This window comes from Monodon monoceros, unplaced genomic scaffold (genome assembly GCF_005190385.1).
Source record: "Monodon monoceros isolate NGI ecotype Baffin Bay Population unplaced genomic scaffold, NGI_Narwhal_1 Super_Scaffold_18, whole genome shotgun sequence".
NCBI lineage: Eukaryota > Metazoa > Chordata > Mammalia > Artiodactyla > Monodontidae > Monodon > Monodon monoceros.
In genome coordinates this window covers 83,694,727-83,707,606 of record NW_021703774.1, presented here as the reverse complement: position 1 = coordinate 83,707,606, position 12,880 = coordinate 83,694,727, and positions in this window count along the sequence as shown.

The following is a 12,880-nucleotide window of genomic DNA, read 5'->3' as shown; positions in this document are numbered from 1 at the left end:
CAACATGTTGAATTGTTAAAATCAAAGTGAAAAGAGTTTTACCTAATTTAAAAAGGTGTTTGCTACTTCAAAAGTTCCAGCAGAGGAACAACTCATTAAGCACCATGAAAAACCATGGTAATATGGTATCACAAAAAGAAAACGGCAATTCTCAGGAAACCAAACTTAAAGTCATGAAAGAGTGTGAACTAACTGATAGAGAATTGAAAATATCTGTCATGAAAGAACTCAATGAGCTACAAGAAAACTCAGAAAGACAGTTCAATGAGCTCAGGAATAAAATTAATGAACAGAAGGAATGCTTTACTGAAGAGACTGAAACTCTAAAGAAGAACAAAACAGAAATTCTGGAGCTGAAGAACTCAATAAATTAGATGAAGAAAGCATTAAAAGCATTGGAAATAGAGCAGACCATAAGGAAAAGAGAGCTAGTAGGTTCAAAATCTACGAATGATTCAGGTAGAAGAGAAAAGAGAACTACGATTTTTTTAAACGAATAAATTCTATGAGAACTACCCAATTCCATTAGGAAAGGCAACATAAGGCTAATGGGTATCCCAGAAGGAGAAGAGAGGGAGAAAGGAACAGAGAGTTTATTTAAAGAAATAATAGGTTAGAACTCCCAAGCCTGAGAAGGAACTGGGTATACAAGTTCACAAAGATAAGAGAACACATAATTATCTCAGTGCAAGAAGACCTTTTCCAAGACACATTATATTAAAACTGTCAAAAGTCAATGACAGGGCTTCCCTGGTGGCGCAGTGGTTGAGAGTCACAACAGTGAGAGGCCCGAGTACCGCAAAAAAAAAAAAAAAAAAAAGTCAGTGACAAAGAAAGAATTTTAAAGGCAGCCAGGGGGAAAAAAAAGACAGTAACCTACAAGGAACCCCCATTAGGCTATCAGTAGATTCCTTAGCAGAAACTCTACAGCCCAGGAGAAAGTGGGATGACATACTCATAATATTGAAAAATTAAAAACTGTCAGCTGAGAATACTCTACCCAGCAAATTTATACTTAATTATAACAAAGAAATAAAGGCTTTCCTAGACAAACAAAACCTGAGGGAGTTCATCACCACTAAACCTGTCTTAAAAGAAATGTTGAAAACACTTCTCACTACCTCTACTTCAACTACTTTGGTGTCTTTGCTGTTTCTCCAATAGTCCAGGCATGTTACTGCCTCAGGGCTTTTGCACAAGCTAGAATACTCTTTCCCAAGATTTCCATTTGACTTTCTGCCTCACTTCCTGTAGGCCTTTCCTTGAAGCCACCTTCTCAGTGGACCCCTTCCTGGCCATGAAACTCCCTTTTCCCTTCTTCCCTGTCTGTGATTCCTTTGTTTTTCCTTGGCAAAATCAATACCTGACATCCCATACATTTTATGTATTTACCATTTTTATTGCCTCCCCTGCTAGAATTAACCTCTAGGAGAACAAGGATTTCTGTTCACTGCTATATTCCCAAAGCCTAGAGCAGTACCTGACATATTATAAGAGTTTAGTAAGTACCTGTTGAATGAATAAATCAATGAGGGCAGGAAGGGAAATGATGAACAAGTTGAATAAGTGAAGCATTGGACTTTATATAAGTTATCTCCTACATGGTGAATATTGTCCTTGTGTTACAGGTGAAGAAATTGAGATATTGTGAGGAAAATTTGCCCAAGATTATGAAGTTAATAGTTAGCAGAGCTTATTTTCAAAGTTGGGCTTTTCTGGCTCCTTCTACATCATAATGTTGCTTTGTAGAAAGCAATGTCACAATGACTTCAAGGGGGGAGGGGCTGTTGCTTGGCAGCCAGTCTGAGTTACACCCATCAAATTCTTGGTTAAAGTCCACTTGTAAGAGTGGTCACTCATGGAGATGGTATACAAGAGAGTCAGGGTTTTTAAAAGTCTCTTTGATAGAGAGTTCTGGTTCAGAGCTTCTCAGAGATCTTCAAAGTTCATGCCATCTGGTCTATCCAGGAACATGAAGGGAAACAAAATTATGCTACAGATCACCCAGCCATTCCTTTGGGACTTTGATCATGGTAATCGTATTCTTGGACTCTAGCACATGTATGAAAACTCATTCCTTCAGTATTGGAGTCTAATTGGAGAGAGATAGGGGAAGGACCTTGATCCTCGTGGGGATAGGGGCAGTGCTCCACTCACCAAGTCATGAGCCTTGACTGGGAGTGACACCCATCCAGATGAAAGGATACCATTTTAAAATTTGCACAAAGGTACCCTTGGAGTTAGCTATAGTCCTGGGCATGGAGTTGGTAGATTGGAAGTGCATTAATATTTGTTCAATGTCAATTATAGGTTAGTCACTTGCTGTGCAAGATTTGTCTGTGTTATCTCCTAAATTCTCATGGCAACCCTAAGAAGCAAGAAATGATTAGTGCTATTTTATAGATGAACCAAGGCTTAGGTGGTTTAAGTAACTTCCACAAGGTCATGTAGCTAGTAAATAACAGACCTGTACCTACTAGAAACCAGTTCTGAGGGGCTTCAAAGCCTGTGTTTTTTCTTCTACCAACAAATGAAAGAGAGTGGTGTTTAAGGAAGTCAGGAAAGTGGGATTTAGAAAGTCTATTATCCTCTCCTTTGTTTCCCTTCTCAAGACACATCCATCCTCCAGCAGAATCCCTATTATTTTGATCAGAGGTTCTCAATTCTGTTTAGACTCAAGTCCTGCTTTGAGTAACAAATTATTTTGTAACTCTCCCTTTATTATCCTAAGATTAACTTCATGGATAGCATAACCTACTAATATAAAGCTATAATTGTAAAGGAGGAAACAATATAATGCTATAATTGTAAAGAAGGAAAAATAATTCCTAATAAAATAATAGTATTGCAATGTATAAATGCTCAGATACAACTACTTTAGAAGAATAAAGTAGTCAGGCTCTTGCACCATATAATGAATAATGAGTAAGTCTAGAATTAAGAGAGAAGGTTAAATGTCGTTTCATACAAGTAGTTTAGGAAAGTAAAAGAGCAGTGTTATAAGTGGACATCAGAACAAAAACTAATGTTAGGAGAATTAATAACACTCTAGACTTACTAGTTTCTGGTAACAGAAGAAGGTAAGTAGCTTTAGTTAAAAGAAGGATAATACTCAACAAATTACAAATCATTGAAGTAAAAATAAAAAGTGAAGTGGGTGTGACTATGTTATTCTTGAAAAGAAGTGAGTAAATAACCTTAATGTGCCAAATTTTTTAAAATAAGCTATTTTATTGGTCTATCTTACATACCAAAAAGGTCCAAATCATAACTGAACAGATTAATGAAATATTCAAGGTGAACTCATCGGTTTAAGCAGTATCCAGTTCAAGAAATAGGGAGAGTTAGCCAAGGTGGAGGAGTAGAAATACCCTGAGCTCACCTTCTTTCATGGACACATGAAAATTACAACAATTTACAGAACAGCTATCAATGAAAAAGAAAAGGGCCTACCAGAAAAGATCTTCTACAACTAAAGATATAAAGGAGGAACTACAATGAGATGGGTAGGAGGGGTGGAGTTGCAGTATAGTCAAGACTGATACCCCTGGGTGAGTGACCTACAAACAGGAGAATAATTACAATTGCAGAGTTTCTTCCCAAGGAGAGAGGGGTCTGAGACCCACAACAGGTTCCACAGCCTGGGAGTCCTGCACCAAGAAGACAAGCCCATAGAACATTTGGCTTTGAATGCCAGCAGGGCTTACTTTCAAGAGACTCAGAGCATTGTGGGAAATAGAGACTCCATTCTTAAAGGGCTCACATAAATCTCACATGCTTCAGGACCAAGGGAGAAGCAGTAATTTGAAAGGACCCTGGATGAGACCTACCTACTGATCTTGGAGAGCCTCTGGGAGACACAGGAGAAAACTGGAGCTCACCCTGGGGACCTAGACATTGGCAGCAGCATTTTGGGGTGCTCATTCTACCACGTGGACACTGGTGCTGGCAAGCACCATTTTGGAATTCTCCTCCTAGCTAATTAGCCTCAGGATCCAGCCCGCCCACACTCACCGGCTCGTAGGCACCAATACTGGGTTGACTCGGGCCAAGCAACTGAGTGGGGACACAACCCCATCCACCAGCAGAAAGACTGCCTTAAGATCCCCTGAGCCTATAGCCACCCCTGGACATGGCTCTGCCCATCAGAGGGCCCAAGACCAGGTCCCACACAACGGTGTCTTCTTCCAAGAAGAAGACATAACAATTGTAAATATATATGCACCCAGCATAGGATCTCTTAAATACATAAAGCAAATATTAATAGACATAAAGGGAGAAATTGACAGTAAAACGATAATAATAGGGACTTGTAACACCCCATTTACATCAATGGACAGATAATTCAGACAGAAAATCAATAAGGAAACATGGGACCTAATTAACACATTAGACCAGATGAACTTAATGGATGTATAAAGAATATCTCCTCTAAAAGCAGCAGAAAACACATGTTTTTCAAGTGCAAATGGAATATTCTCCAGGACAGATCATATGCTAGGCTACAAAACAAACCTTGATAAATTTAAGAAAATTAAAATCATATCAATCATCTTTTCCAAACACAGTGCAATGAAACTAAAAATCAACAAGAAAAAACTGGACAAAAACATAAACACGTGGAGGCTATACGATATGCTATTAAACAACCAAAGAATCACTGAAGAAATCAAAGAGGAAATTAAAAAAATACCCAGAGACAAATGAACATGAAAACAATTCAAAATCTACGGGACACAGCAAAAGCAATTCCAAGAGGGAAGTTTATAGTGATACAAGCTAACCTCAGGAAACAAAAACTCTCAAATGAACAATCTAAGCTTACACCTAAAGGAACTAGAAAAGAGGAGCAAAAAAACCCCAAAGATAGCAGAAGGATAGAGGTCATAAAGATCAGAGAAGAAATAAGTGAAACAGAGACTTAAAAATAGGAAAGATCGATGAAGCTAAGAGCTGGTACTTTGAAAAGATAAACAAAATTGATAGCCAGACTCATCAAGAGAAAAAGAGAGGGCCCAAATCAATAAAATTAGATGGGAAAAAGAAATGACAACTGACACCACAGACATACAGAGCATAAGAGACAGAGCATAAGAGACTACTACAAGCAACTATATGCCAATACAATGGACAACCTAGAAGAAATGGACAAATTCCTAGAAATGTACAATCTCCCAATCTCTGAAGCCTGAACCAGGAAAAAATAGAAAGTATGAACAAACCAATTACCATTAACAAAATTGAACCAGTAGTGTAAAAACTCCCAAAAAACAAAAGTCCAAGATCAAATGGCTTCACAGGTGAATTTTACCAAATATTTGGGGATGGGTTAATAATTATCCTTCTCAAACTATTCCAAAATAATTACAGAGGAAGGAATGCTACTAAACTCATTCTGTGAGTCCAGCATCACTCTGATACCAAGGCCAGACAAACATATCACAAAAAAAGAAAATTACAGGCCAATATCACCAATGAACATAGATGCAAAAATCCTCAGCAAAATATTAGCAAACTGAACCTGACAAAACATTAAAAGGATCATACACTGTGATCAAGTGGGTTTTATCCCAGGGATGCAAGGATTTTTCAGTATCCACGAATCAATCAATGTGATACACCACATGAACAAACTGAAGAATAAAAAACATATGATCTTCTCAATAGGTGCAGAAAAATCTTTTGACACAATTCAACATCCATTTATGATAAAAACTCTCCAGAAAGTGGGCATAGAGAGAACATACCTTAGTGTAATAAAGGCCATATATGACAAACCCACAGCTAATATCATACTCAATGGTGAAAAGCTGAAAACATTTCCTCTAAGATCAGGAACAAGACAAGGATGTCCACTCTCACCACTATTATTCAACATCATATTGGATGTTCTCGCCACAGCAATCAAAGAAGAAAACTAAATAAAAGGAATACAAATGGGAAAAGAAGAAATAAAACTGTCACTGTTTGCAGATGACATGATACTATACATAGAAAATCCTAAAGATGCCACCAGAAAACTAGAGCTCATCAATGATTTGGTAAAGTTGCAGGATACAAAATTAATATACAGAAATCTATTGCATTTCTATACACAAACAGCAAACTATCAAAAAGAGAAATTAAGGAAAAAATTCCATTAACAATTATATCAAAAAGAATAAAATACCTAGGAATAAACCTACTAAAGGACATAAAGGACCTGTACTTGGAAAACTATAAGACACTGATGAAAGAAATTGAAGATGAAACAGACAGATGGAAAGATACACCATGTTCATGGATTGGAATGATTATTGTTAAAATGTCCATACTACCCAAGGCAATCTACAGATTCAATGCAATCCCTATCAAAATACCAAGGGCAATTTTCACAAAACTAGAACAAATAACTTAAAAATTTCTATGGAGGGGCTTCCCTGGTGGTGCAGTGGTTGAGAGTCTGCCTGCCGATGCAGGGGACATGGGTTTGTGTCCCAGTTCAGGAAGATCCCACATGCCGCGGAGTGGCTAGGCCCGTGATCCATGACCGCTGAGCCTGCGCATCCAGAGCCTGTGCTCCACAACGGGAGAGGCCACAACAGTGAGAGTCCCGCGTACCACAAAAAAAAAAAAAAAAAAAAAATTTGTATGGAAACACAAAAGACCCTGAATAGTCCAAACAATCTTGGGAAAGAACAGAGCTGGAGGTATCATGCTCCCTGGCTTCAGACTCTACTACAAAGCTACAGTGATCAAAACAGTATGGTCAGGCACAAAAACAGACACATGCCCAATGGAACAGAATAGAGCACTCAGAAAGAAACCCACACATGTATGGCCAATTAATCTATGACAAAGGACCCAAGAATATACGATGGAGAAAAGACAGTCTCTTCAATAAGTGATGCTGGGAAAACTGGACAGCTACATGTAAAAGAATGAAGTTAGAACATTTTTCACACCATGTACAAAAATAAACTTAAAATGGATTAAAGACCTAAATGTAAGGCCTGAAATCATGAATCTCCTAGAAGAAAGCAAAGGCGGAACACACTTTGGCATAAATAGTAGTAATTTTCTTTGGCTCTGTCTCCTAAGGTGAAGTAAACAAAAGAAAAAATAAACAAATGGGACCTTATGAAATCTAAAAACTTTTGCACAGCAAAGGATATCATCAACAAAATGAAAAGATAACATACTGAATGGGAGAAAATATTCCAAATAATATGACTAGTAAGGGGTTAATATCCATCATATATAAACAGCTCATACAATTCAACATCAAAAACAACAGCCCTATTAGAAAAAGGGGAGAAGAGCTGAAGAGATATTTTTCCAAAGAAGACATGTAGATGGCCAACAGGCACATGAAGAGATGCTCAATGTTGCTAATCATCAGAGAACTGCAAATGAAAACCACAATGAGAGACCACCTCACATCTGTCAGAAGGACTGTCATCAAAAAGATCACAAATAACAAATATTGGTGAGGATATGAAGAAAAGGGAACACTTGTACACTGTTGGTGAGAGTGTAATTGGTGCAGCCACTATGGAAAACAGTATGGAAGTTCCTTTAAAAGCTAAAAATAGGACTACCATATGATCCAGTAATTCCACTTCTGCATATATATCCAAAGAAAACAAAAACACTAATTTGAAGAGATACATGCACCCCAATGTTCATAGCAGAATTATTTACAATAGCCAAGGTATGGAAGCAACCTAAGTGTCCATCAACAGATGAATGGATAAAGAAGATGTGAGATACATATATATATATATATATATATATATATATACACACACATACACACAATGGAATACTATTCAACCATGAGAAGCAACAACTGCTATTGTTATTATTGTTATTTGCAGCAACATGGATGGAGCTGGAGGTTATTATGGTAAGTACGATAAGTCAGACAGAGACAGACAAATACTGTATGTCATTACTTATATGTGGAATCTAAAACAAAGTAAAATAATGAATACCTTTTTCTTTACTTACTTTTTTTAAACTTTTAAAAAAGTCTTTTCAATAGAACCCCTTTTATTATTATTTTTAACATCTTTATTGAGTATAATTGCTTTACAATGGTGTGTTAGTTTCTGCTTTATAACTCAGTGAATCAGCTATACATATGCATATATCCCCATTACTACTCCCACTTGTATCTCCCTCGAACCTCCCTATCCCACCCCTCCAGGTGGTCACAAAGCACTGAGCTGATCTCCCTGTGCTATCCGGCTGCTTCTCACTAGCTATCTACTTTACATTTGGTAGTATATATAAGTCCATGTCACTCTCTCACTTCGTCCCAACTTACCCCTTCCCCTCCCTGTGTCCTCAAGTCCACTCTCTACATCTGTGTCTTTATTTCTGTGCTGCCCCTAGGTACTTCATAACCTTTTTTTTTTTTTTTTTTTTAGTTTCCATATATATGTGTTAGCATATGGTATTTGTTTTTCTCTTTCTGACTTACTTCATTCTGTATGACAGACTCTAGGTCCATCCACCTCACCACAAATAACTCAATTTCGTTTCTTTTTATGGCTGAGTAATAGTCCATTGTATATATGTGCCACATCTTCTTTATCCATTCATCCGATGATGGACACTTAGGTTGCTTCCACGTCCTGGCTATTGTAAATAGAGCTGCAATGAACATTGTGGTACATGATTCTTTTTGAATTATGGTTTTCTCAGGGTATATGCCCAGTAGTGGGATTGCTGGGTTGTATGGTAGGTCTATTTTTAGTTTTTTAAGGAACCTCCATACTATTCTCCGTAGTGGCTGTATGAATTTACATTCCCACTAACAGTGCAAGAGGGTTCCCTTTTCTCCACACCCTCTCCAGAATTTATTGTTTGTAGATTTTTTGATGATGGCAATTCTGACTGGTGTGAGGGGATACCTCATTGTAGTTTTGATTTTCATTTCTCTAATGATTAGTGATGTTGAGCATCCTTTCATGTGTTTGTTGGTAATCTGTATATCTTCTTTGGAAAAGAGTTGATTTAGGTCTTCAGCCCATTTTTAGATTGGATTTTTTTTTTTGATATAGAGCTGCATGAGCTGCTTGTAAATTTTGGAGATTAATCCTTTGCCAGTTCCTTCATTTGCAAATATTTTCTCCTATTCTGAGGGTTGTCTTTTCATCTTGTTTATGTTTTCCTTTGCTGTGCAAAAGCTTTGAAGTTTCATTAGGTCCCATTTGTTTATTTTTGTTTTTATTTCCATTTCTCCAGGAGGTAGGTCAAAAAGGATCTTGCTGTGATTTATGTCATAGAGTGCTCTGCCTACGTTTTCCTCTAAAAGTATTATAGTGCCTGGCCTTACATTTAGGTCTTTAATCCATTTTGAGTTTATTTTTGTGTAAGATGTTAGGGAGTGTTCTAATTTCATCCTTTTACATGTAGCTGTCCAGTTTTCCCAGCACTACTTAATGAAGAGACTGGCTTTTCTCCATTATATATCCTTGCCTCCTTTATCAAAAATAAGGAGACCATATATACATGGGTTTATCTCTGGGATTTCTATCCTGTTCCATTCATCTATATTTCTGTTTTTGTGCCAGTACCATACTGTCTTGATTATTGTAGCTTTGTCATATACTCCGAATTCCAGGAGCCTGATTCCTCCAGCTCCATTTTTCTTTCTCAAAATTGCTTTGGCTATTCGAGGTCTTTTGTGTTTCCATACAAATTGTGAAATTTTTTGTTCTAGCTCTGTGAAAAATGCCATTGGTAGTTTGATAGGGATTGCATTGAATCTGTAGTTTGCTTTGGGGAGTATAGTAATTTTCACAATGTTGATTCTTCTAATCCAAGAACATGGAATATCTCCCCATCTCTTTGTATCATCTTTAATTTCTTTCATCAGTGTCATAGTTTTCTGCATGCAAGTCTTTTGTCTCCTTAGGTAGGTTTATTCCTAGGTATTTTATCCTGTTTGTTGCAATGGTAAATGGGAGTGTTTCCTTAATTTCTCTTTCAGATGTTTCATCATTAGTGTATAGGAATGCAAGAGACTTCTGTGCATTAATTTTGTATCCTGCTACTTTGCCAAATTCATTGATTACCACTAGCAGTTTTCTGGTACCATATTTAGGATTTTCTATGTGTAGTATCATGTCATCTGCAAACAGTGACAACTTTAATTCTTCATATCTGATTTGGATTCCTTTTATTTCTTTTTCTTCTCTGATTGCTGTGGCTAAAACTTCCAAAACCATGTTCAATAATAGTGGTGAGAATGGACAACATTTTCTTGTTCCTGATCTTATAGGAAATGGTTTCAGTTTTTCACCATTGAGAACTATGTTGTCTGTGGGTTTTTCATATATGGCCTTTATTATGTTGAGGTAAGGTCCCTCTATGCCTACTTTCTGGAGTGTTTTTATCATAAATGGTGTTGAATTTTGTTGAAAGCTTTTTCTGCATCTATTGACATGATCATATGGCTTTTATCCTTCAATTTGTTACTATGGTGTATCACATTGATTGATTTGTGTATATTAAAGAATCCTCACATCCCTGGGATAAATCCCACTTGGTCGGGGTGTATGATCCTTTTAATGTGTTGTTGGATTCTGTTTGTTAGTATTTTGTTGAGGATTTTTGCATGTATATTCATTGGTGATATTGGTCTGTAATTTTCTTTTTTTGTAGTATCTTTGGTGTGGCTATCAGGGTGATGGTGGCCTCATAGAATGTGTTTGGGAGTGTTCCTTCCTTTGCAATTTTTTGAAAGAGTTTGAGAAGGAGGGGTGTTAGCTCTTCTCTGAATGTTTGATAGAATTCACCTGTGAAGCCATCTGGTCCTGGACTGTTGGTTGGAGCATTTAATCCATTCACATTTAAGGTAATTATTGATATGTATGTTCCTATGGCTATTTTCTTAATTGTTTTGTGTTTGTTTTTGTAGGTCCTTTTCTTCTCTTATGTTTCCCACTTAGAGAAGTTCCTTTAGCATTTGTTGTAGAGCTGGTTTGGTGGTGCTGAATTCTCTTAGCTTTTGCTTGTCTGTAAAGCTTTTGATTTCTCCATCAAATCTGAATGAGATCCTTGCTGGGTAGAGTACTCTTGGCTGTAGGTTCTTCCCTTTCTTCACTTTAAATATGAAGTGCCACTCCCTTCTGGCCTGTACAGTTTGTGCTGAGAAATCAGCTGTTAACCTTATGGCAGTTCCCTTGTTCCCTTGTATGTTATTTGTCATTTATATTTATATGTCGTTTGTCGTTTTTCCCTTGCTGCTTTCAATAATTTTTCGTTGTCTTTAATTTTTGCCTATTTGATTACTATGTGTCTCAGTGTGTTTCTCCTTGGGTTTATCCTGTATGGGACTCGCTGTACTTCCTGGACTTGTGTGGCTATTTCCTTTCCCATGTTAGGGAAGTTTTCGACTATAATCTCTTCAAATATTTTCTCTGGTCCTTTCTCTCTCTCTTCTCCTTCTGGGACCCCTATAATGTGAATGTTGTTGCATTTAATGTTGTCCCAGAGGTCTCTTAGGCTGTCTTCATTTCTTTTCATTCTGTTTTCTTTAGCCTGTTCCGCAGCAGTGAATCTCACCATTCTGTCTTCCAGGTCACTTATCCGTTTTTCTGCCTCAGTTATTCTGCTATTGATTCCTTCTAGTGTAGTTTTCATTTCAGTTATTGTATTGTTCATCTCTGCTTGTTTGTTCTTTAATTCTTCTAGGTCTTTGTTAAACATTTCTTGCAACTTCTCGATCTTTGCCTCCATTCTTTTTCCGAGGTCCTGGATCATCTTCACTATCATCATTCTGAATTCTTTTTCTGGAAGGTTGCCTATCTCCACTTCATTTAGTTGTTTTTCTGCAGTCTTTCTTGTTCCTTCATCTGGTATATAGCCCTCTGCCTTTTCATCTTGTCTATCTTTCTGTGAATGTGGTTTTTGTTCCACAGGCTTCAGGATTGTAGTTCTTCTTGCTTCTGCTCTGTCCTGTATTCTTTTCATTCTTTTTTCTTTATTCTGCTCTGCAGTAGTTATTTCCACTATTTTATCTTCTAGGTGACTTATCTGTTCTTATACATCAGTTATTCTGCTATTGATTCCTTCTAGAGAATTTTTTATTTCATTTATTGTGTTGTTCATCATTGTTCATCATTGCTCTTTAGTTCTTCTAGGTCCTTGTTAAACGTTTCTTTTATTTTCTCCCTTCTTTTTCCAAGATTGTGGATCATCTTTACTATCATTACTCTGAATTATTTTTCAGGTTGACTGCCTATTTCCTCTTCATTTGTTTGGTCTGATGGGATTTTACCTTGCTTCTTCATCTTCTGTGTGTTTCTCTGTCTCCTATTTTGCTTAACTTACTGTGTTTGGGGTCTCCTTTTCACAGGCTGCACATTTGTAGTTCCCGTTGTTTTTGGTGTCTGTTCCCACTGGCTAAGGTTGGTTCAGTAGGTTGGGTAAGCTTCTGATGGAGTGGACTGGTGCCGGTGTTCTGGTGGATGAGGTTGGATCTTGTCTTTCTGGTGGGCAGGACCATGTCCAGTGATGTGTTTTGGGGTGTCTGTGACCTTATTATGATTTTAGGCAGCCTCTCTGCTAATGGGTGGTGTTGTGTTCCTGCCTTGCAAGTTGTTTGGCACTGTAGCTTGCTGGTCGTTGAGTGGAGCTGGGTCTTAGCATTGAGATGGAGATCTCTGGGAGATCTTTCGCCATTTGATATTACGTGGAGCAGAAGGTCTCTGGTGGACCAATGTCCTGTACTCGGCTCTCCCATCACAGAAGCAGAGGCCTGACACCTAGCCAGAGCACCAAGAACCTGTGAGCCACATGGCTCAGAAGAAAAGGGAAAGAAAAAGAAAGAGAGAAAGAAAGAAAGAAAGAAAGAAAGAAAGAAAGAAAGAAAGAAAGAAAGAAA